A 25568-nucleotide genomic window follows, 5' to 3' on the forward strand; every position below is an offset into this window, starting at 1 on the left:
CCGGTGGTTCCCGGCAGTCCTCGGTGTTTCTTGGGTTGCAGACTCATCACTGTAATCTCTGCCTCAGCCAGAACATGGCCTTCTCCCTGTGTGTCTGTATCTGTACATGACATTTGCCTCTTCTTATAAGAACACCAGTCATATTAAATTAGGGTCCACCCTAATGACCTCATCTTAACTCGATTACATCTGCAAAGACCCTATTTCTAAATGAGGTCACATTCTGAGGTATCGGGGGTTAGGATGTCAACATATTTTCTTGGGAAATGCAATTCAAACCATAACACCCCCCCAGATCCAAAAAGACCCACAAAGCATTGGGCATCATTTTTAGTCAGAGGCAGTACAAGGTACCACACTCACCTTTAAGGAAATAACCCAACTTGCTCCAAACCAGTGGACCCTCAGAAAGGTTGTTGAGATGGCAAGTCCCTACATTTCTATGGGCTTTGTCTCCCACCCGCTGGCTTGCTTGGGCCTTACTAAGGTATCTAAAGTCCTTGCTATGACCTGCTCCTCAGGTCCAATCAGATTAACATCATCAAGGCCGTGACATTCTGTGAGATAGTAGGATGATGGAAACCTCTGCAGACTAGATTACAAGAGAACTAGAGGGTTGACGTGACCCTGAGGAAAGATTGTAAAGGTATACTGTTGGGAATGATAGGTGATAGTAAACTGCCTTTGGTAATACTTGCAAGTTGTTACAGAGAAAATATCATTTGCCAGATCAATAGTGCTGTACCAGGGGGACATGCAGCTATAATAATTTGCTCCAATAAAGATCTGGAACAGCAACTACAATTGGAGTCACCATCTGATTATGTTTACAATGAATTACAGAAATTTGTTCTGAAAGCCATCTCTTCTGCACAAACCAAACAGATAAGATAAATGGGGGTGTAACAAGTAGCATCATCCCTGCAGTCTCCCCAAGTCTGCAACATTGCTTTTACTTTACTACCTGGTTACAGAGGGTAAGTTCTGGGATTCTTCCTTGTGGTCCTTCCTGCCAAAATAGCCTTTATTCAATGGTTCTGAGAGCCAATGTGAGGATTCTACCACTGTCCAAGTATTCATTCAAGAACTAGGGAAAGAGCCACAGGTTGGGTCTAGGGTTCTGCTTGGCTCACTGTGATTTTGATTTTAGCAAAAATTCCATTTGTCATCTGACCACTTTAAGCCCCTACTGGCTTTTTTGGTTCCCAGGAATTAATGACAATTCAAAGCCAGTATCTAGTGATCTCCAAAGAGTCTGAGAATGTCCCTTTCCCCAAGACACAGTTACCCTAGTAAATGGCTGCAGGGCTTGGGAGATTTATATTGCATGCTTATGGGAGTTTGCAAGATCCTATCTCAAAGGGACCCCAGCCTCAACTCAATCAAGGGGCTCTGGGGCCTTCTCCAGTGGCCCAGTGGTTACGACTCTGTGCTTCCACTGCAGGGGGCATGGGTTTGATCCCTGGTCCAGGAACCAAGATCCAGCGTGCCGCACGGTGCGGCCAAAAAATAAATAAATAAATAAATATTTTTTAAAAAGAAAGGGGCTCTGAGTCTATGAACTGCCTTAGGTCCAGAAACTGGGTGGGGTCTGTGACCATTATCGTGGGGACTAAGGGTTCTGGCCACCTGACCTGTCATGTTTCTGCTCTGCAGATCAAGAAATATTTTACAGGTTGTTCATCTATTTTATTCCTAGGGACACCATGGTCAATTAGCCACCCTCGAAACCCACGCAGATCAAAGCATTCTGATTACCATTCTCTGATGCCCATTATGGCTCTGGTGACTAAATGCTGCCATGTGACCTCTCCTGCTCCAGGACTCCAGCTTTCCTATTGAAATATGGGAGCCTGTCTCAGGGGTGGGTCCCCCCCCAACTCCTGGACAGTGGGAAGCAGCCAGCAGAGAGCTGGTCGAGGACACTGGGAACCCTCTTGTTACAGAATCCTAATGCCCTGGGGTGGGTGTAACTTCTGGGACTTCTCAGGAGATGCAACAGGAGGGGATGTGCCTGTCACATGTGACAAATCCACTTCACATTTCTTCTTTCCTGCATGTTTGGACTCCTTCTCCTACATAATTCCAGGGACGTGCTAGCACCTCAACACAGGTGTGACCATGGGGAGAGTTTGGAGGCCAGGTGAAGGGCAAGGTCACAGGTAGAGAGAAGTCAGGGGACTGAGAGGCCAGGGATGGGAAGGACCATCTATGTGGACATTGAACATGTAAAGAATTATGACTGGAGAGGCTCCTCTGGTGGCGCAGGGGTTAAGAATCTGCCTGCCAATGCAGGGGTCACGGGTTTGAGCCCTGGTCTGGGAATATCCCACATGCCGCGGAGCAACTAAGCCCATGTGCCACAACTACTGAGCCTGCGCTCTAAAGCCTGTGAGCCACAACTACTGAGCCCACGTGCCACAACTACTGAAGCCCGCACTCCTAGAGCCCGTGCTCCACAAGAGAAGCCACTGCAATGAGAAGCTCGCAGACCACAAGGAAGACTAGCTCCCGCTCACTGCAACTAGAGAAAGCCCGCATGCAGCAACAAAGACCCAATGCAGCCAAAAAAATAATTAATTTAATTAATTAATTAATTTTTAAAAAAAGAATTATGACTGGAACAAACAGCCCATTGAAAATGGGCAGATGGGCTTCCCTGGTGGCGCAGTGGTTGAGAATCTGCCTGCCAATGCAGGGGACACGGGTTCGAGCCCTGGTCTGGGAAGATCGCACATGCCGTGGAGCAACTAGGCCCGTGTGCCACAACTACTGAGCCTGCGCGTCTGGAGCTTGTGCTCCGCAACGAGAGAGGCCGCGACAGTGAGAGGTCTGCGCACCATGATGAAGAGTGGCCCCCGCTCGCCGCAACTAGAGAAAGCCCTTGTACAGAAACGAAGACCCAACACAGCCAAAAAATAAATTAATTAATTAATTAATTAATTTAAAAAAAAAAAAAAGAAAATGGGCAGAGTAGCTGAATAGACATTTTTCCAAAGAAGACATACAGATGACCAACAGGTACATGAAAAAATGTTCATCATCACTAATCATCAGGGAAATGCAAATCAAAACCACAATGAGCTATCACATTACACCTGTCAGAATGGCCATCAACAAAAAAACAAGAAATAACAAGCGTTGGTGAGGATGTGGAGAAAAGGGAACCCTTGTGTGCTGTTGGTAGGAGTGTAAAATGGTGCAGCCACTATGAAAAACAGTATAGAGGTTCCTCAAAAAATTAAAAATAGAACTACCACACAATCCAGCAATTCCACTTCTGGATATTTTTCCAAAGAAAACAAAACCACGTATTTGATAGGATACATGCACCCCTATGTTTGTTGCATCATTATTTACAATTGCCAAGGTATGGAAGAAACTAAGTGACCACAAAAGATGAATGGATAAAGAAGATGTTACATATATATATATGAAATGGAATATTACTCAGCCATTAAAAAAATAATGAAATCTTGCCATTTGCAACAACATGGATAGACCATGAGGGTATCGTGCTAAGTGAAATAAGTCAGACAGAGAAAGACAAATACTGTATGATTTTACTTATATGTGGAATCTAAAAAATAAAACAAATGAACAAACATAACAAAACAGAGGGACTAGCCTCATCCACCAGAGGGAAGACAGCAGAAGCAAGAAGAACAGAAGCAAGAAGAACTACAAAAGCAAAAAGACAGCAGAAGCAAGAAGAACTACAATCCTGCAGCCTGTGGAACAAAATCCACATTCACAGAAAGATAGACAAGATGAAAAGGCAGAGGGCTATGTACTGGATGAAGGAACAAGATAAAACCCCAGAAAAACAACTAAATGAAGTGCAGATAGGCAACCTTCCAGAAAAAGAATTCAGAATAATGATAGTGAAGATGATCCAGGACCTTGGAAAAAGAATGGAGGCAAAGATCGAGAAGATGCAAGAAATGATTAACAAAGACCTAGAAGAATTAAAGAACAAACAGACAGAGATGAACAATACAATAACTGAAATGAAAAATACACTAGAAGGAATCAATAGCAGAATAACTGAGGCAGAAGAACAGATAAGTGACCTGGAAGACAGAATGGTGGAATTCACTGCCATGGAACAGAATAAAGAAAAAAGAATGAAAAGAAATGAAGACAGCCTAAGAGACCTCTGGGACAACATTAAACGCAACAACATTCGCATTATAGGGGTCCCAGAAGGAGAAGAGAGAGAGACACCACCAGAGAAAATATTTGAAGAGATTATAGTCAAACACTTCCCCAACATGGGAAAGGAAATAGCCACCCAAGTCCAGGAAGCGCAGAGAGTCCCAGGCAGGATAAACCCAAGGAGAAGCATGCTGAGACACATAGTAATCAAATTGGCAAAAATTAAAGACAAAGAAAAATTATTGAAAGCAGCAAGGGAAAAACAACAAATAACATACAAGGGAACTCCCATAAGGTTAACAGCTGATTTCTCAGCAGAAACTCTACAAGCCAGAAGGGAGTGGCATGATATACTTAAAGTGATGAAAGGGAAGAACCTACAACCAAGATTACTCTACCCGGCAAGGATCTCATTCAGATTCGATGGAGAAATCAAAAGCTTTAGAGACAAGCAAAAGCTAAGAGAATTCAGCACCACCAAACCAGCTCTACAACAAATGCTAAAGGAACTTCTCTAAGTGGGAAACACAACAGAAGAAAAGGACCTACAAAAACAAACCCAAAACAATTCAGAAAATGGTAATAGGAACACACATATTGATAATTACCTTAAACATGAATGGATTAAATGCTCCAACCAAAAGACACAGGCTTGCTGAGATACAAAAACAAGACCCATATATATGCTGTCTACAAGAGACCCACGTCAGACCTAGGGACACATACAGACTGAAAGTGAGGGGATGGAAAAAGATATTCCATGCAAATGGAAATCAAAAGAAAGCTGGAGTAGCAATACTCATATCAGATAAAATAGACTTTAAAATAAAGAATGTTACATGAGACAAGGAAGGACACTACATAACGATCAAGGGATCAATCCAAGAAGGAGATATAGCAATTATAAATATATATGCACTCAACATAGGAGCACCTCAATACATAAGGCAACTGCTAACAGCTATAAAAAAGGAAATCAACAGTAACACAATCATAGTAGGGGAGTTTAACACCCCACTTTCACCAATGGACAGATCATCCAAAATGAAAATTAATAAGGAAACAGAAGCTTTAAATGACACAATAGACCAGATAAATTTAATTGATATTGATAGGACATTCCATCCAAAAACAGCAGATTACACTTACTTCTCAAGTGCACACGGAACATTCTCCAGGATAGATCACATCTTGGACCACAAATCAAGCCTCAGTAAATTTAAGAAAATTGAAATCATATCAAGCATCTATTCTGACCACAACGCTATGAGATTAGAAATGAATTACAGGGAAAAAAACGTAAAAAACACAAACACATGGAGGCTAAAAAATACGTTACTAAATAACCAAGAGATCACTGAAGAAATCAAAGAGGAAATCAAAAAATACCTAGAGACAAATGACAATGAAAACACGACAATCCAAAACCTATGGGATGCAGCAAAAGCAGTTCTAAGAGGGAAGTTTATAGCTATACAAGCCTACCTCAAGAAACAAGAAAAATCTCAACTAAACGATCTAACCCGACACCTAAAGGAACTAGAGAAAGAAGAACAAACAAAACCCAAAGTTAGCAGAAGGAAAGAAATCATAAAGATCAGAGCAGAAATAAATGAAATAGAAACAAAGAAAACAATAGCAAAGATCAATAAAACTAAAAGCTGGTTCTTTTTTTTTTAAATTTATTTATTTATTTTATGTATTTATTTTTGGCTGCATTGCGTCTTCCTTGCTGCGTGCGTGCTTTCTCCAGTTGCGGTGAGCGGGGGCTACTCTTCGTTGTGGTGCGTGGGCTTCTCATTGCGGTGGCTTCTCTTGTTGCGGAGCACGGGCTCTAGGTGCGTGGGCTTCAGTAGTTGGGGCACGAGGACACAGTAGTTGTGGTTTTTGGGCTCTAGAGCGCAGGCTCAGTAGTTGTGGCGCATGGGCTTCATTGCTCCGCGGCATGTGGGAACTTCCCGGACCAGGGCTTGAACCCTTGTCCCCTGCATTGGCAGGTGGATTCTTAACCACTGCACCACCAGGGAAGCCCTAAAAGCTGGTTCTTTGAGAAGATAAACAAAATTGATAAACCATTAGCCAGACTCATCAAGAAAAAGAGGGAGAGGACTCAAATCAATAAAATTAGAAATGAAAAAGGAGAAGTTACAACAGACACCGCAGAAATACAAAGCATCCTAAGAGACTACTACAAGCAATTCTATGCCAATAAAATGGACAACCTGGAAGAAATGGACAAATTCTTAGAAAGGTATAACCTTCCAAGACTGAACCAGGAAGAAATAGAAAATATGAACAGACCAATTACAAGTAATGAAATTGAAACTGTGATTAAAAATCTTCCAACAGACAAAAGTTCAGGACCACATGGCTTCACAGGTGAATTCTATCAAACATTTAGAAAAGAGCTAACACCCATCCTTCTCAAACTCTTCCCCAAAATTGCAGAGGAAGGAACACTCACAAACTCATTCTATGAGGCCACCATCACCCTGATACCAAAACCAGACAAAGATACTACAAAAAAAGAAAATTACAGACCAATAACACTGATGAATATAGATGCAAAAATCCTCAACAAAATATTAGCAAACAGAATCCAAGAACACATTAAAAGGATCATACACCATGATCAAGTGGGATTTATCCCAGGGATGCAAGGATTCTTCAATATACGCAAATCAATCAATGTGATACACCATATTAACAAATTGAAGAATAAAAACGATATGATCATCTCAATAGATGCAGAAAAAGCTTTGGACAAAATTCAACACCCATTTATGATAAAAACTCTCCAGAAAGTGGGCATAGAGGGAACCTACCTCAACATAATAAAGGCCATATACGACAAACCCACAGCAAACATCATTCTCAATGGTGAAAAACTGAAAGCATTTCCTCTAAGATCAGGAACAAGACAAGGATATCCACACTCACCACTATTATTCAACGTAGTTTTGGAAGTCCTAGCCACGGCAATCAGAGAAGAAAAAGAAGTAAAAGGAATACAAACTGGAAAAGAAGAAGTAAAACTGTCACTGTTTGCAGATGACATGATACTATACACAGAAAATCCTAAAGATGCCACCAGAAAACTACTAGAGCTAATCAATGAATTTGGTAAAGTAGCAGGATAAAAAATTAATGCACAGAAATGTCTTGCATTCCTATACACTAATGATGAAAAATCTGAAAGAGAAATTAAGGAAACGCTCCCGTTTACCATTGCAACAAAAAGAATAAAATACCTAGGAATAAACCTACCTATGGAGACAAAAACCTGTATGCAGAAAACTATAAGACACTGATGAAAGAAATTAAAGATGATACCAACAGATGGAGAGATATACCATGTTCTTGGATTGGAAGGATCAATATTGTGAAAATGACTATACTACCCAAAGCAATCTACAGATTCAATGCAATCCCTATCAAATTACCAATGGCATTTTTTACAGAACTAGAACAAAAAATCTTAAAATTTGTATGGAGACACAAAAGACCCCGAATAGCCAAAGCAGTCTTGAGGGAAAAAAACGGAGCTGGAGGAATCAGACTCCCTGACTTCAGCCTATACCTCAAAGCTACAGTAATCAAGACAATATGGTACTGGCACAAAAACAGAAATATAGATCAGTGGAACAAGATAGAAAGCCCAGAGATAAACCCACGCACCTATGGTCAACTAACCTATGACAAAGGAGGCAAGGATATACAATGGAGAAAAGACAGTCTCTTCAATAAGTGGTGCTGGGAAAACTGGACAGCTACATGTAAAAGAATGAAATTAGAACACTCCCTAACACCATACACAAAAATAAACTCAAAATGGATTAGAGACCTAAATGTAAGACCGGACACTATAGAACTCTTAGAGGAAAACATAGGCAGAACACTCTTTGACATAAATCACAGCAAGATCTTTTTTGATCCACCTCCTAGAGTAATGGAAATAAAAACAAAAATAAACAAATGGGACCTAATGAAACTTCAAAGCTTTTGCACAGCAAAGGAAACCATAAACAAGATGAAAAGACAACCCTCAGAATGGGAGAAAATATTTGCAAATGAATCAACAAAGGATTAATGTCCAAAAGATATAGAGAGCTCATGCAGCTCAATATTAAAAAAACAAACAACCCAATCCAAAAATGGGCAGAAGACCTAAATAGACATTTCTCCAAAGAAGGCATACAGATGGCCAAGAAGCACATGAAAAGCTGCTCAACATCACTAATTATTAGAGAAATGCAAATCAAAACTACAATGAGGTATCACCTCACACCAGTTAGAATGGGTATCATCAGAAAATCTACAAACAACAAATGCTGGCAAGGGTGTGGAGAAAAGGGAACCCTCTTGTTCTGTTGGTGGGAATATAAATTTATACAGCCACTATGGAGAACAGTATGGAGGGTCCTTAAAAAACTAAAAATAGAATTACCATATGACCCAGCAATCCCACTACTGGGCATATACCCAGAGAAAACCATAATTCAAAAAGACACATGCACCCCAATGTTCATTGCAGCACTATTTACAATAGCCAGGTCATGGAAGCAACCTAAATGCCCATCGACAGACGAATGGATAAAGAAGTTGTGGTACATATATACAATGGAATATTACTCAGCCATAAAAAGGAACGAAATTGGGTCATTTGTAGAGATGTGGATGGATGTAGAGACTGTCATACAGAGTGAAGTAAGTCAGAAAGAGAAAAACAAATATCGTATATTAACGCATATATGTGGAACCTAGAAAAATGGTACAGATGAACTGGTTTGCAGGGCAGAAATTGAGACACAGATGTAGAGAACAAACATATGGACACCAAGGGGGGGAAAGCGGCGGGGGGGGTGGTGGTGGTGGTGGTGGTGTGATGAATTGGCAGATTGGGACTGACATATATACACTAATATGTATAAAATGGATGACTAATAAGAACCTGCTGTATAAAAAAATAAATAAAATTCAGAAAAAAAAAAAAAAACACCAGAGGGACTTCCCTGGTGGCACAGTGGATAAGACTCCATGCTCCCACTGCAAGGGGCCTGGGTTCGATCCCTGGTCAGGGAACTAGATCCCACATGCCTGCAGCAACTAAGAGTTCGCATGCCACAACTAAGGAGCCCGCCTGCCACAACTGAGACCAGGTACAACCAAATAAATAAATAAATAAACAAATATTTTTAAAAAAAACAGAAACAGAGTCATAGACACAGAGAACAAATAGATGGTTGCCAAAGGGGTGGGGGGGTGGAGGGAATGAGTGAATTAGGTAAAGGGCATTAAGAGGTACAAACTTCCGGTTTCAAAATAAATGAGTCATGGGGATAAAATGTACAGTGTGGGGAATATAGTCAAAAATTATGTAATATCTTTGTATGGTGACAGATGGTAACTTATTGTGGTGAGCACTTTGTAATGCATAGACATATTGAATCACCATGTTGTACACCAGGAACTAATATAGTGTTGTAGGTCATTTATACTTCAAAAAAATTATGACTGGAGTGGTACTAGCGAGAAGGGCAATGAATTAGGTACTAACTCTTTCAAGGAATCAGAAGGAGCAACCAAGGGTCAGTAGATGTCTGCAAGAATAGTTCTGTTAAATAGCATGAGATTTAAAGCTGGGAGTTTTGGGGGGGAAAGCGAAGGATCATTTTCTGGAAGCGAAGCAAGTAGGTCAATCTTGGCCCAGTGGCAGGAGGAGTGAAGGAGAGAAGACAGTCACCATTTGAGCTAGTGGTGGGGAAAGCAGTGTCACCAGGGAGATCCAGTTTTCCAGAAGATCAAGAAGATGAAGGAACTGTCCACAGAAGACAAATCCTAGGGCCCTTCTCATGCCTGAGTTTGGAGGGGCTTGGTGAAGGGTTTTAGTAGTTAGGGGGCAGGAGACAGGATGAGAGAAGGGGAAGCAGGGCCAGACGGGGATTAGATGCAGGGAGGAGGCTGACTAGGGACCATAAACAGGGATTAAGGGTGTAATGAGATTAGTTCTGGCGTCTGCAGCAAAGCAGTGGTGGGGCTGAGTGGCTGGTGAGGCTGTCAGGGAGAAAAGTAGTGCAGAGAAGTATGTATAAGCATACCACACCGAAACAATCCGGTATATGCTGGGGAGGGGTTGTCTTGCCGTGTGTATGCAGTAATCTGGGCTGCTCACCCTTCAAGTCCGGCTAAGGACGTGGGGAAGATGGGCTTTTCCAGAACTCTGACACTTACCAACACTTTTCCAAGAATGGTCAAGAAATTGATGAAAAATTCAGTGAAAGAGAAGAGAGCACAAGAAGAGATACCAACATAGATTTGATTTAAAATGTAACAATGGTGAAATTTCAATTTGGTGAGGAAAGAATGGTACTTTATTTAATAAGTGTTGCTGGGACTTCCCTGCTGGTCCAGTGGTTAAGACTCCCGCTCCCAATGCAGGGGTCCCAGGTTCTATCCCTGGTCAGGGAACTAGATCCCGCATGCCGCAACTAAAAAAAAGAAAAAAAAGATCCTGCATGCTGCAATGAAAATCCCGCACGTGGCAACGAAGATCCCACATGCCACAACTAAGACCCAGTGCAGCCAAATAAATAAATATTAAAAAAAAATAGAGGCTCCCCTCGTGGTGCAGTGGTTAAGAATCCACCTGCCAATGCAGGGGACACGGGTTCGAGCCCTGGTCCAGGATGATCCCACATGCCGTGGAGCAACTAAGCCCATGCACCACAACTACTGAGCCTGCGCTCTAGAGCCCATGAGCCACAACTACTGAGCCCACGTGCCACAACTACTGAAGCCCACGTGCCTACAGCCCATGCTCCGCCACAAGAGAAGCCACGGCAATGAGAAGCCCACGCACTGCAACAAAGAGTAGCCCCTGCTCGCCGCAACTAGAGAAAGCCCATGCGCAGCAGCGAAGACCTGATGCAGCCAAAAATAAATAAATAAATAAATAAAATTTTTTTGAAAACTGATCAGCAAAAAAAAAATAAATAAGTGTTGCTGACTCAACTGGGATCCCACCAGGAAGAAAATGAGGTAGAACCCCTATCTCTCACCATAGTGAAACAAAAAACAAATTTCAGATGGTTTAAATGTGTACATGTAAACAATATGCAGAATATATAAAAAATATACTACAAAAAGCCTTTTATTTTATTTTAGGCCGTGCCTTGTGGCTTGCGGGATCTTGGTTCCCCAACCAGGGACTGAACCCAGGCCACGGCAGTGAAAGTGCTGAGTCCTAACCCCTGGACCACCGGGGAATTCCCTCCAAAAAACCTTTTAAGCCAGACCAGAAAGACAGAAACTATAAGAGAAAAGGTCGACACATTTAATTACATTAAAATGGTAAATTGTTTACGGCTAAAGATACCTCAACCAAAGTCAAAGGGAATTAATAGAATAGGAAACCATTTGAAATCCATGTGAAAGACAAGTTAATATCTATATTATACAAAGAGCTCCTGGGAATTCCCTGGTGGTCCAGTGATTAGGACTCGGCACTTTAACTGCCATGGCCCAGGTTCAATCCCTGGTTGGGGAGCTACGATCACGAAAGCCACGTAGTGCAGCCAAAAGAAAAAAAAAGAGCTCCGATAAAGTGATAAGAAAAAGACAAATAATCCACTGGAAAAAAGAAATAGGGTAGAAATAGTTCCCAGAAGAGCAATCCAAGTGTCTAACAAGAAAATGAAAAGATATTTAGTCTTATTAGTTGTCAGGGAAATGTGAATTAAAGTAATAGCGTGTTATCACTTAATACCCACAGATCAGGACTTCCCTGGTGGTCCAGTGGTAAAGAATCCTCCTTATGATGCAGGGGATGCGGGTTTGATCCCTGGGCAGGGAACTAAGATCCCACATGCTGAGGGGCAACTAAACCCATGTGCCACAACTACTGAGCTCGCACTCCTCAACTAGAGAGTCTGTGTGCCACAAACTACAGAGCCCACACACCCTGGAGCCCACATGCCACAACTAGAGAGAAGCCCATGCGCTGCAACTAAGACCCGACGCAGCCAGAAATAAATAAATAAATAAATAAATAAATATAAAATACCCACAGATCAACAAAAAAGAAAAACACAAATGACACCTATTGTTTGTCGGAATATGGGTAAAATGGCTCTATTCTCATTCATTTCTGGTGAAAAAGTGTTTCCTTACAGCCGTTTTGGAAAACAATCTGGAAAGATCTATTAAAATTGAAATATACACACCCTTTAACCCAACAATTCATACCTGGGAATCAACCCACTTTAAAAATAAATAAATAAATAAAAGCAACAGCACATAAAGATGGATATGTCCAAGAATATTTATGGTAGCATTAGTCAAAGTGGTGAAAACAAAACAACACAAAACTGAAAACAAAAGGAATGCACTTTAATAAGGCAATGAGTGAATAAATGGTGCTGCATCCATGTTGCAGAATATTATACAGCCATTAAAAAGGAGGAATTTAGCACTATGCTAATTGATGTGAAGGGTTAAGTCAAATAAGCAAGAAGAAGAGATATGTATATAACATGGTCACACTATTATATAAAAATAGTGACAAAAATAATCCTATACATCAGGGGTCCACAGCCTGTTAGCAACCGAACTGCACAGCAGGAGGTGAGTAGCAGGCAAGCGAGCAAAGCTTCATCTGCCACTCCCCATCACTCTCATTACCGTCTGAACCATCGTTCCCATTACCGCCTGAACCATCCACCCACCCCCACCGCCACCGCCCATCCATGGAAAAATTGTCTTCCACGAGACCGGTCCCTGGTGCCGAAAAGGTTGGGGACCGCTGCTATATATGTTCCAGGTTTTTTATGTGTGATTCTATCAACAGGTGGAAAGTCTAGAAGAACACATACCAGAGTGTTAACAGTGGTTTTCTGGGGAAGAAAAGTCAAAATGATAAATAAGTAAAAATTTTAAAAGAAAAAAGGCATCTATAATAATAACCATTTTTCCAACTTTTTGTAAACTAACACATTTGGTGTGTGTAAATGCATAGAGAGGCAAATGAAGGGACAAGCACCAATGTTATAATGGTGGATTTTCTCAGGGTTGGGGGATTTCAGGTGACTTTAATTTTCTTTCTTTTTCTTTTCAACATGCTTAAAATTTTACAATGATCAACATTACTTTTTTTTTTTAATACATTTATTTATTTATTTATTTACTTTTGGCTGTGTTGGGTCTTCGTTTCTGTGCGAGGGCTTTCTCCAGTTGCGGCGAGCGGGGGCCACTCTTCATCGCGGTGCGCAGGCCTCTCACTGTCGCGGCCTCTCCGGTTGCGGAGCACAGGCTCCAGACACGCAGGCTCAGTAGTTGTGGCTCACGGGCCTAGCCACTCCATGGCATGTGGGATCTTCCCGGACCGGGGCACGAACCCGTGTCCCCTGCATTGGCAGGCGGATTCCCAACCACTGCGCCACCAGGGAAGCCCAACATTACTTTTTTCTTCATTGAGGGAAAAAATGTTGTGCATGGGTATGATCAACAAGTCTTGGTATGGGATTGGCATTATGGGATAGGAAGAGGATGGAGCCAAGGAAACTCAATTACCCTCCACACCCTGGTACCCTCCATTCCCTGGGGCCCTCCATTCCCTTGTACCCTCCATTCCCTGGCACCCTCCATGCCCTAGTACCCTCCATCCCTTGGTACCCTCCATCCCATGGTACCCTCCATTGCCTGGCACCCTCCATTCCCTGGTACCCTCCATCCCCTCTGCCTGCTTGTTCCCGTCAATCACTCATCACAGTCAGTAAGTAGCTTGTTAGAAGGGAGGAGGGGAGAGCAGGAAAGTGTGATGTCATGGGCACCCAGGGAGAGAGCATGTAAAATGAAGGAGTGCCAAGAGCTTCAAATGCTGCAGAGAAGGCAGGTAAGACGAAGACTGAAACTGTCCCTACAACTTAGTGACAAGGAAGTCTAAAGACCTTGAGTAGAGCAGCTTCAGTGGCATGCAGGCACCAGAGGCCACCTTGCAGAGGGTGAGGGAGCATGAGGGGGCCAAGAGAAAAGCCCGCTTGGTAGACCAGAAGGACACAGGGGTGGGTAAGGATGATTTGAATTAGATGTCAATTTTAAAATGTGTGAGGGGCTACATGGTTTTTCAAATTTATTTAGGCATACACAAGCATAAAAAGTTGAAATCATAGGTGTAGACAACCCCTTCTGAAAGTGTGGCTGTGAATGGGATAAAAATGTGATGGCAGGACCCTGAGGGGATTAGCAGGCTTACTCCAAGAGAGAGAGACTTGAGCATGTTCATCAGCTTATGGGATGGGGCCAGTTGGGAGGGGGAGGGGACTGAATACGTTTGAAAAGAGATCATGAGGGGAGCCCCAGAGAGGCCCATGTTCCCAGGCCTGGCTCCACATCAGAATCACTGGGCCCACCCAGCACTACTCATTCAGACTCTCCAGAGGCTGAGCCAAAAAATCTGGACTTTAAATAAGACACTTGAACAGCACTAAAAAATATAGCAATTATCTAGGAATAAATTTAACAAAAGAGGGACTTCCCTGGTGGCGCAGTGGTTAGGAATCTGCCTGCCAATGCAGGGAATGTGGGTTTGATACCTGGTCTGGGAAGATCCCACATGCCATGGTGCAACTAAGCCTGTGCGCCACAATTACTGAGCCTGTGCTCTAGAGACCATGAGCCACAACTACTGAGCCCACACACCACAACTACCAAAGCTCGCATACCATAGAGCCCATGGGCTGCAACTACTGAGCCCGTGTGCTGCAACTACTGAAGCCCGCGCGCCTAGAGCCTGTGCTCCGCAACAAGAGAAGCCACCGCTCGCCACAACTAGAGAAAGCCCGCACGCAGCAATGAAGACCCAATGCAGCCAAAAAAAAAAAAATTTAACAAAAGATGTGCAAAAAGCATTATAGAGAAAAAAATTTTTAATTAACTGAATAAATGTGTGTGTGAGTATACGCATGAGTGGACACACACACACACACACAACGTTCGAAGATCGGAAGACAAACTTCCAGGATACAAACTTCTAGTCATAAGATTAACAAGTTTTGGGGACGTAATGTACAGCATGGTGATTATAGCTAATAATACTCTATTACATACTTGAAATTGCTTAGAGAGTAGATCTTAAATGTCCTCACCACACAAAAGAAATGGTAATTATGTGACTGGTTGGAGTGTTAGCTAATGCTATGGCTGTAATCATTTTGCAATTTATAAATGTATCAAATCATCACATTGTATACCTTAAAAATACACAGTGTTATACATCAATTGTATCTCAATAAAGCTGGAAAAAAACCAAATTTTGTTAGGTCCCCCCATCTTATATCTTCTCTTCTTAATATGTGCACATTTGAAAAAAAAAAAAAAGGATTAGAAGACTCAGTTTTGAACAATGTACTGATCTGTAGATTCAATGCAATCAAATCAAAATCCTCATGGGGTATTTTTTTTTTGGTAGAATGTGACAGGTTGATTCTAAAATACATACGGAGGGGGCTTCCCTGGTGGCACAGTGGTTAAGAATCCGCCTGCCAATGCAGGGGACACAGGTTCGAGCGCTGGTCTGGGAAGATCCCACATGCCACGGAGCAACTAAGCCCATGCGCCACAACTACTGAAGCCTGCACACCTAGAGCTCGTGCTCCACAACAAGAGAAGCCACAGCAATGAGAAGCCCGCGCACCGCAACGAAGAGCAGCCCCCACTCGCTGCAACCAGAGAAAAGCTCACGCGCAACAATGAAGACCCAACACAGCCAATATAAATTAATTAATTAATTATAAATTATAAATTAATTAAATTGATAAAATAAATAAAGAAAATACATATGGAAATGAAATGGCCAAGAATAGCTTTCTAAATATATATATATATATATATATATATATATATATATATATAGGAACATTGCTCTACTGAATATCAAGCTTCATAAAAGTACAGTGATTAGGAGAGGGTGGTATTTGTGCAAGGATAGACAGACTGAAGAAAAGACTAGAAACTGACATCGAGATGGACACAAGCTGTGATTTATGCAGCACTAAAGAGTGCAGGGAAAGATGAGCCTTTTCGATAAACAGATTGAGTGTTCACATGGGGAAAAAATGAAACTCCACCCTTACCTCACACCATAGTGGGATCATAAAGACAATAAAAGATTAGAATAAAGAACAATAAAGATTATAAAAGATGATAGAAGGTGAAAGAAAAGTTTGAGGATGAAAGCCTCAGGGTGTTGACAGATTACTTTTCCTGACACAAAAGCACCAACCTTAAATGAAAAGTCTAACAAATTTGGCTTCATTAAGGTTAATAAATAATTCCATTTGTACAACATTCTAAAACAGGCAAAACTGGGACTTCCCTGGTGGTCCAATGGTAAAGAACCCGCTTTCCAATGCAGGGGACACAGGTTCGATCCCTGGTCAGGGAACTAAGATCCCACATGCCGTGGGGCAACTAAGCCCGTGCGCCACAACTACAGAGCTCACGTCTCAACGAGAGAGCCTGCAAGCCCCAAACTACAGAGCCCACATGCCCTGGAGCCCGCACACCACAAGAGAGAGAAAAACCCACACGCCACCACTAGAGAGAAGCCCACGCACCACAACGAAGAGCCCCTGCGCCTCAATGAAAGATGCCACATGCCGCAATGAAGATCACGTGTGCCGCAACTAAGACCCAATGCAGCCAAAAAAATAAAGAAAAAATAACAAAATAAATAAATGTTAGAAAATAACTGCAAATATTAAAGAAGAGAGGTGCTTCTTTAAAAAATAAATAAATGAAACAGGCAAAACTACCCCATAGTGTCTAGGAAAGCATACTCAGGCTGAAAATGATCAAGGGAAGCAAGAACGAGATTGCACAGAAGTCAGGGTGGTGGTTCTGTGAAGGGGAGGAGGGGCTGAGGCTTTGAGTCTAACAACATTCTTTTTTTTTTTTTTTTTTTGGCCAGACTGTCTTAGTTCCCCAACCAGGGATTGAACCCGCGACCCCTGCATTGGAAGGGCAGAGTCTTAACCACTGGACCACTGGGGAAGTCCCCAGTGTTCTCTTTCTTGACCTTGATGAGGTTACATGGGAGTTGGCTTTGCAATAATACATTAACTTATACATTTATGTTTTATGCTTTTTTCTGTATCTATAAAGGTTTTAAGGGAAAAAAATCTTCCCATGTGATTCTGATGAGCAACCACATCTAGGCACCCATCATCTAGAGCCTCAGTGGAGCAGCACTGTAATAGCCACGTCTGTTTCAGGTGATGGAATCTAATCCGGACTCACAGATCTCAGACATCGACTCACGTATCTGAAAAACCCAGGGTAGTTTCACCAATGGTTGGTTCCAGATACTCCAACAAGATTATTAGGAACCTCCCCTCTTTGCTCAGCTTTTCTCCTTATCCTGCAGGCTCTAGACCCCAGGACAGCCCTCACAAGTCCAGGTTAAGTCCTGCAAGGTGACCCACATGAGCAGAAAGAAAACGTCCCCTTCTCTGGCATCTCAGCAATAGTACTGGGTTGGCTCTCCCTGGACTGAACAGGGTCACATGCCCACCCCTGACCAACTGATGTGGCCAAGAGTCTGAAGTATGATTGCCCAGATGTGAGGGTAGAGTCAGCCTCACCCGAATCATATTATCCATATGGGAGAAAAAATGAAGTTTCCTCCAAGGAATAAGTGGGTGTCATTACCAACAGAAAAGGGAAAAGATGCTTGGGCAGAAAAATAGGGACCAATGGGCTAGAAGCCCCAGTGGGGTCAGAGGAGAGGTGTGGTAGAGGAAAGTGGGCAGGGGTTGGGGGGAGGTGATTGTCACTAAAGAGTGGGACGTCTGAATTGTAATTTCAGAGGTGGAGCAGTTTCAGGTGATGACAGGGTCCAAGGTGTGGCCTCAGTGGTGGGTGGCAGGGCTGTCAAGGAGCCAAGACCCCAGGGTGTTGGAGGCTCGAGAGCTCATGCCCAAGTCTTCATTAGTAAGGGTGGAACCCTACTAAAACGTGGGCACATGTGACTCAGAATGGTTTCTGACACAAGAAATACAACCCAATAGCCTAAAGTAATTAACAAGCAATTTCATTCTTTGGTCACACCTCTCAAGGGATTTAAAGGGAGTCAAATACATAGTTCAAAGCCACACTAATTAAAATCCCCTTTCCTCTCCTCTTTCTTTCCTCATGCCCTGAAGCTACTCAATCTCTATCTATCTCCCACCAAAAAAATAAATAAATAAATCAAGAATGCTCTTCCTCCATACCCAGCTCAACTCAGCCACTTTCCCACATGGAAGAATCAGTCTTCTTTAGGAAGGGAAGATGGAGGGAGGAGAAATTGGACCAATAATTACAGGACTCTTTTTTTTGGGGGGGGGGGGTGGCACATGTCTATGCCAGCCTCTCGCTGACCATTTTTGCCCCATCACAAGGAGAGTGACCTAGAAGGTACGTAATAACAGCCACTGGGAGGGCCGCCATGTGGTTCCACAAGATGAACAGGAGGCTTTACACTTGTGGTCTCCAACCCCACCCCTCTCTTTGTGAGCCTCCATCTCAGAACCTGGAATTAATGTTGAATAAGCAGGAACAATCACGGCAGAAGCTCAAGCGGGAGCCACTTACTCCTCTCAGTAACAGACCTAGTAGGTTTTTAAATTTACTTTAACAATAAACATGGACTTGTTTTATTCAGTATAATAAATCGAGAATTAACATTTTGTTTGTTTGTTTGTTTGTTTGTTCTGGCCGTGTGTGTGGCTTGCGGGGATCTTAGTTCCCCGACCAGGGATCGAACCCAGGCACCCTACAGTGGAAGCACAGAGTCCTAACCACTGGACCGCCAGGGAATTCCCCAAGAATTAACATTTTGAGGAAAATCATTCTGAGGCTGTCAATGACACTGGTCAATTCTGGACCTTCGACTTTAAGTCTAACAAACGGTAATGCAAATTTAAATAATAATGAAGTACTATCTCTCACCTATTAAACAGGAAAAAAAGTAAAATAACAAAATCCAAAATTGGTGAAGTTATTGGGGAAAAAGTACATCCATACATTATTAGTACAATCCTTTTTGAGGACAGAGGTGATCTGACAATACTCATCAAATTCCGTATAATATTTATTCATAAAATCATTCAAAAGATGAAGAAAATCACACACCTTCTCATGCTTCACCACTATCAACCCTCCAGGGCTGGGCATAGATTGTCTTATCTTTTTTTTCCAATTTTTTGTATTCTAGTAAAATACACATAACATAAAATTAACCATCTTAACCATTTTTAAGTGTACAGTTCAATGTAAGTACATTCATATTATTGTGCAACCATCCACCTCCAGACCATTTTCATTTGGCAACACTGAAACTCTGTAGCCATTAAACAATAACTCCCCATTGCCCCCTCCCCTCAGCCCCTGGCAACCACCATTCTACTTTCTGCCTCTATGAATTTGACTATGTTAGGTACCTCTTATAAGTGGAATCATGTCTTCTTGTGATGGGCTTATTTCATTTAGCATAATACCCTCAAAGGTTACCCATGTTGTAGCATATGTCAAAATTCCCTACCTTTTTAAGGCTGAATAATAATACATTGTATGTATACACCACATTTGCTTATCCATTCATCTGTTGAAGGACACTTGGGTGGCATCCACCTTTTAGCTATTGTGAATAATGCTGCTATGAACATGGGTGCTCAAATATCTCTTCGAGGTCCTACTTTTAACTCTTTGGGGCATATACCCAGAAGTGGAATTGCTGGGTCATGTGCTACATTGTCTCATCTTTTGGGGGGTATGGCCTGGCTTCTGAATTAGAGGGTATTAAGAGGTTGGAGGGGATTGGCTGTGTGACCTTGGGCAGGTTACTTGCCCTCTCTGAGAGCAGATCCATGTTTCCAAACAGGGACTTTTGTTAACCACACACATTCCCAAGCCCATTTTCCTGGGAGATTCTAATTCAGTGCCTGTCCTGGGACCCAGGAATTCTGAATTTTTTTAAAAGAGCCTCAGGTGATTTTTATCATCATACAGGTTTGGAAATCACAGGGCCCGAGGAATTCCAAAGGCCCCTGCAGCTGTGACTATGACTTCAGTGGTTAAGAGAGTAATGTGGAGTCCTACTGACTGGGTTAAATTCCTGGTCGCCAGGTACCAGCACCACCTCTATTTCATCCCCTAAAGGAGGGTAATGGCGCCTACCACAGGACTGTTGCATTAAGTAAATGGAAATTTAAGAAAATAAAGATTTAGTATTTACCTAGTACTCAAAAAAGTTCTCAAAAAATCTTTCCATTATTCCCAGGGGTCCTCTCCTTCAGCCTGGCTGGTCCTCTCGCAGTGGGTAGGTTCCTGTCGCCACCTGGTGGTGAGACTAAGTCAGTGCATTCACACAGCCATTTCCCCCAGTCCCCCACCCAACTCTGCCCCAACTCCCACCCTGCCCATTCCATCCCAAGTTCACCCTATACTCAGAAGCCTCAAGTCCCTCTGTGAAGGTGGAAGACCAAGGCGGGAGGGCCTGGGGTCTGAGGGTTCCAGCAGCCCCGAGAGTCCATTCCACAGCCTCAACCTAGTGATGGTGAGTCATTGGCACAGCTCTGCCTCCCTGGATGGTCCTGCACAGGCTGGTTTGTCCTGCCCCCTCCTTAATAGTAAGGATGGAGCTGAGTGCCAGCTCTGTGCTGGGGGCCTTACAGACATTGTCTCATTCAGCTCTCACATAAAGTAGAGGGACTTATACCGTTTCCACAGATAAGGAAATTGAGGCTCAGAGAAGTCAAGTGACTGGCACACACTCACACAGCTTGCAGTGGCGGAGCCAAGTCTCAAACCCAGGTGGATCTTAAACCACGGCTATTTCTACTAAGCTACAAGGCCTCTAAACTAGTGATTCCCCACCTTGGCTGGACATTTAATTCACCTGCGGAAACTTAAAGACTATTAATGCCTGGGCTCCACCCCAGAGATTCTGGTTAATTGGTCTGGGATATGGCTTGAGCACTGGGGTTTTGTGAAGCTCCCCTAAGTATTCTTGTGGGCAGCCAGTGAGAACCACTACTCTAAATTCACCCATTCTGTTTTCTGTTTCTTGGGGCTCTGGGGGTAATGGCAAACTTCCCATAAGCGATCTGAACCGAGGTGTTCCACTTCCGCCAGCCTCACAGATGCACTGGAGGGCGAGAGTGCCACGTGACAGTCCAAGCCTGGAGCAGAAGTCCAGGTTCTACCGCAGGGAGGATAGTGGAGGGTGTGCTCCCGGGCGCGCCAGCACCCACTCTGGAGCGAGGTATGAGGATGTGGGGCCCCGCGTTCTGCTGTGTACTGGCTGTGTGTCCTTGGGCAAGTGACTGCACCTCTCTGTGAAGTTGCGGGTATGGAAAACATGTATGAAAGTAGCATCAACCGCATAAAATGGCTGAATATTAAATGAGCTAATAAAGAGAAAAACCCACTTAGAACAATGCCCGGAATCCAGCAAGCTCTCAATAAATGTTACAACTACTGCTGCTGCTATTATTATTATTCCTGACTCTGACAATAGCTCCCCGTGTGGACTACTCACCAGTTGATCAGGAGTAGCAAAAACCCTCTCCCGTTTTATAACTACTATTCTCTCAAATCAAAAACAGAGAGCCCCGCCCAGAGGCGGGCACATGACTCGAGCTGGCCAATCAGAGTACCTCCATCCTCAGACTTAAACGGACAGATCCAGGGGTAAGCACGTGACCAAGTAGAGCCAGTCAGGCCCCCACCTGGGGGAACTGATGTGGTCAGGGAGCCGTCAGCGGTCACCTTTCTCGCTAACGCAGAGGAAAGCAGAGTGAGAGAGAGACTTGGGGACTCCTTTGAGCCCCTGGGTACAGCCATGCCTGAGGTGAGACTGCGTCTAGCTGACCCAGTTGAGGGGCCAATCAGTTCCCTTTTGAGCTTATGCTAGTTTGCACTGTACTTCTGTCACCTGGCATCTGCAGAGTCCTACCTGGCTTTAGGTTGGGTTCATAGTCCCTGATCACCCCCCAAGGATTCAGCTGAGACGATGTCCAGGAAGCGGCTTCTTACGTGGAGGTTGGGTCCTGAAGGCAACTCTCAAATTACTTTAATTGCCCATAAGTGAAAATCGCACATAGCAGAATTGCCCTTGACAATCCCTCATAGATTGACGAGGACTTATAACAGCTATCATTGAGACAATAAGAAAAACTTATTGGTCTTTGGCCAAGGGTATGCCAGAGTTCATTATACTATTCTTTCAAATTTACTATGTGTAAATTTGAAACTGTTTCAAAAATAAAGAAAAAAATGAACATTGGAGGAAAACTAAAGAAAAATAATTTGAAGAAAAATATCTCGTAATTTGCCTGTCAAATACTGTACCTGCCACACACGAGCACCACACTGGAGACACAAATGGACTCTGAACAACTGCCAGGGGCAGTGCTCCACCAGGGGTGCAAGGAGTCCACATCTCTTCCCCTGAGCACCGGGTGGAGAGACAGGCGTTTAAGGACCCATTTGTGCCAGGAATCTGTATCTTGAAACACTAGACTCGCATGTCGTGGGACCAAGACAGAAAAAGAGACAGGCAGGGTCTCCCTCTCCTCCCAGTTCACAGCACCTGAGATAGTTCTCTGTCTCTGTCTCTGTCTCTCTCACCTTATTCAGTTATTCATCACATGCTGTGGACCCTGGAGAGACAGCTGTGAATGGGATGGACAAAGTCCCTGGCCTCATGGAGCTTGTCCTCACAGCTCATGTGACATTATTCAGAGAAGTGTGGGGAACTACCCAACGGTGAAATAGCATCTGCCTTTCTTGAGGGCTTCCTGGAGATGGTGCTGTATTGAGTGGCTCTCAAACTTGAGTGGGTATCTGAATCCCCAGAGGATGTGCTAGAATGCTGATCGCTGGGCCCTACCCCAGAGCTGCTGATGGTCAGAGGTGAAATCTGAGAATCTGCGCTTCTAACATGTTCCCGAGTGACGCTGATGCTGCTGGTCCGGGGAACCCACTTTGAGAACCACTGCTTTAGTGAGAGGAGTAATTTCAAGAGTGAGAGTTTCAGACCCCACAGGAGGCTCTGATCACTCAAGGAACTTTTAAAACTCCTACTGCCCAAGATCCACTCCATACCAATTAACTCGGAATCTCTGAGAGGTAAGACCAAGCATCAGCACTTTTTAAAGCCTCCTGAGCTGAGTAATTCTAACACACAGCCATGGTTGGGCATCATGACCCCCAAACTAACCCAAACCCAGACTGAACTTCAGTTTTACCCAGATTTGCCTTCAGCTTGGTCCAGACATCTCCCAGTTGCAGGCCCTTGGGCCAGCCCTGTGCTGGGCCATCTGCAAACTTATTACCAATCTCACAGTCCTGCAAGGCCTCTGTCATCATCCCATTTTATAGATGGGAAAACTGAGGGCTATGTCCACCTGGGGAAGAAAGCAGCAGAGCAGGATTCTAACCCAATAGTGCTCAGCTTTTCTCTTCTTCCTGACGCCACTTTGCCTCAGTGTTTCCCAGGAATGCATGGCATTTGGGGCTGGACCACCGTGCCTGTTTCCCATGTTACAGGACATCTAGAATCTCGAGCTCCTGCCTCTAAACACCATGAGCAAACCACACACACACACACACATACTCCGCTGTCATTGTGACAATTCAAAACACCCCACACGACTTCCCTGGTGGCACAGTGGTTAAGAATCTGCCTGCCAATTCAGGGGACACGGGTTCGAGCCCTGGTCCCGGAAGATCCCACATGCCTCAGAGCAACTAAGCCCATGCACCACAACTACTGAGCCTGTGCTCTGGAGCCCACAAGCCACAACTACTGAGCCCACGTGCCACAACTACTGAAGCCTGCACGCCTAGAGCCCGTGCACCGCAACGAGAAGCCCGCGCACTGCAACAAAGAGTAGCCCCCACTCATCGCAACTAGAGAAAGCCCGCACGCAGCAACAAAGACCCAACACAGCCAAAAATAAATAAATAAAAATAAATAAATAAACAAAACACCCCATACATTTCCAAATGCCTCACCTGAGTACCACTGCATCAGACACTAAGCCCCAGGCATAGCCCAGAACACTTAAATGTCCCTTCCTAAGTCTGCCCAACACCTCCAGTGACACCTAACCCTGCTATTAGATTCTTCCAATTTCTGACTTAAAATCCAACCCTGGTATAAACTTCAGCTCAAAACCTCACCCCAACCTGACTCTAGCCATAATCAAGTTCCTGAATTGCTTGTTAAACCTAACACCAACCTCACAACCTTCCTAAAACCTGACTTCCAGACCCAGTCCTTCAGATGCCATCATTGATCTGAGTCTTCAGAATATCTAAATGTCCCCCTTAACTACACATCCTCACCTCAGCTCTCTCCACCTTATTTTTTATTTATTCTCCACACCTTTCTGAATGTACAGTTCTCGTCAGCTCACCTTCTGTTCAACAACTTTCCAAGGCTTCTTAGCACCCACTCATGCCCACTAGCATTTAATGTCATCTTCAGTAGGACCCAAACATAACTTTCTAGTTGCAGCCATCCGCATTAGGTTCAATTACAAGTTTAAAAAATCCCCATGTCACAGTGATTTCAGCAATATGGGTTTGTGGGTTTTGGTTTTTTTTTTTTTTTCTTCTCTCTCTCTCTCAAATCAAGGCTCCTAGCTGGTTGCTCCACAGTGGCAGCTCACATTCCCAAGGTTACCTCATGGTCCAAGATGGCTGCTAGAGCTCCAGCCATTAGGTCCTCTTGCCAGTCAGTGAGAAGGAAAAAGTAACCAAGAAGGGTTCACCTCTTCTGTAAAGGACCCTCCCCAATAGCTGGAATTTAGCTACATGGATGCAAGGAAAGCTGGGACACGTCTTTTTCTGCGTGTCTATATGCTCAGCTACAGATCAGGGACTTCATTATTAAGGAAGAAGAAGACATACTGGAGGACAAGTAGATGCTTCCAGGCCATTACACCTCCCTCTCTACCCCTAGGAAGGACCTCAGTTTTGAATCATATCATCAGACTATATTATTCTTCAAGGATTTTGGCTCCTGGCTCATGATTCTCTGGCATGCTCCTGTCCTAATTCTTGGTGATTTCCTTATCCAAGTAAACTCTTCCAATGCTCAGCCTCTCCGTTTGTTGCCATGCACTCCTCTCCCCTGTGGTCTTGTCCTCTACTTTCCCTGTGCCACTAGATTCCATCATCACTCTGTCATAACTGACACACACACACACCCCCAAGAGTTTCCATCACATCCCTACCACTCTCTAACCCAGCTCACTCTCTTTCAAAGTTTCCACAGGGACTAGAGATAACACAATACTGCACACCTAGTAGGTGCTTGTCAATGGGATGGCTCCACCAAGCACCAGCTGTGTGACCTTAGACAA

At 43.6% G+C, this 25568-nt stretch overlaps 1 long non-coding RNA gene across 22 annotated transcripts in view; it reads right to left on the minus strand.

Moving 5' to 3' along the window:
* Nucleotides 1-25568, minus strand: part of LOC309637690 — a 192617-nt gene that overhangs the window by 148193 nt on the left and 18856 nt on the right. For 13 of the 22 annotated variants that reach the window (XR_014250731.1, XR_014250732.1, XR_014250733.1 and 10 more), the window contains 2 exons: nucleotides 20429-20530; nucleotides 19327-19404 (listed from right to left, as the gene is read on the minus strand). This is a non-coding gene — a long non-coding RNA (uncharacterized lncRNA). The other 9 variants (XR_014250735.1, XR_014250746.1, XR_014250745.1 and 6 more) reach the window with 6 other exon arrangements.

Source organism: Balaenoptera physalus (genome assembly GCF_965194825.1).
Source record: "Balaenoptera physalus genome assembly, chromosome: 11".
NCBI lineage: Eukaryota > Metazoa > Chordata > Mammalia > Artiodactyla > Balaenopteridae > Balaenoptera > Balaenoptera physalus.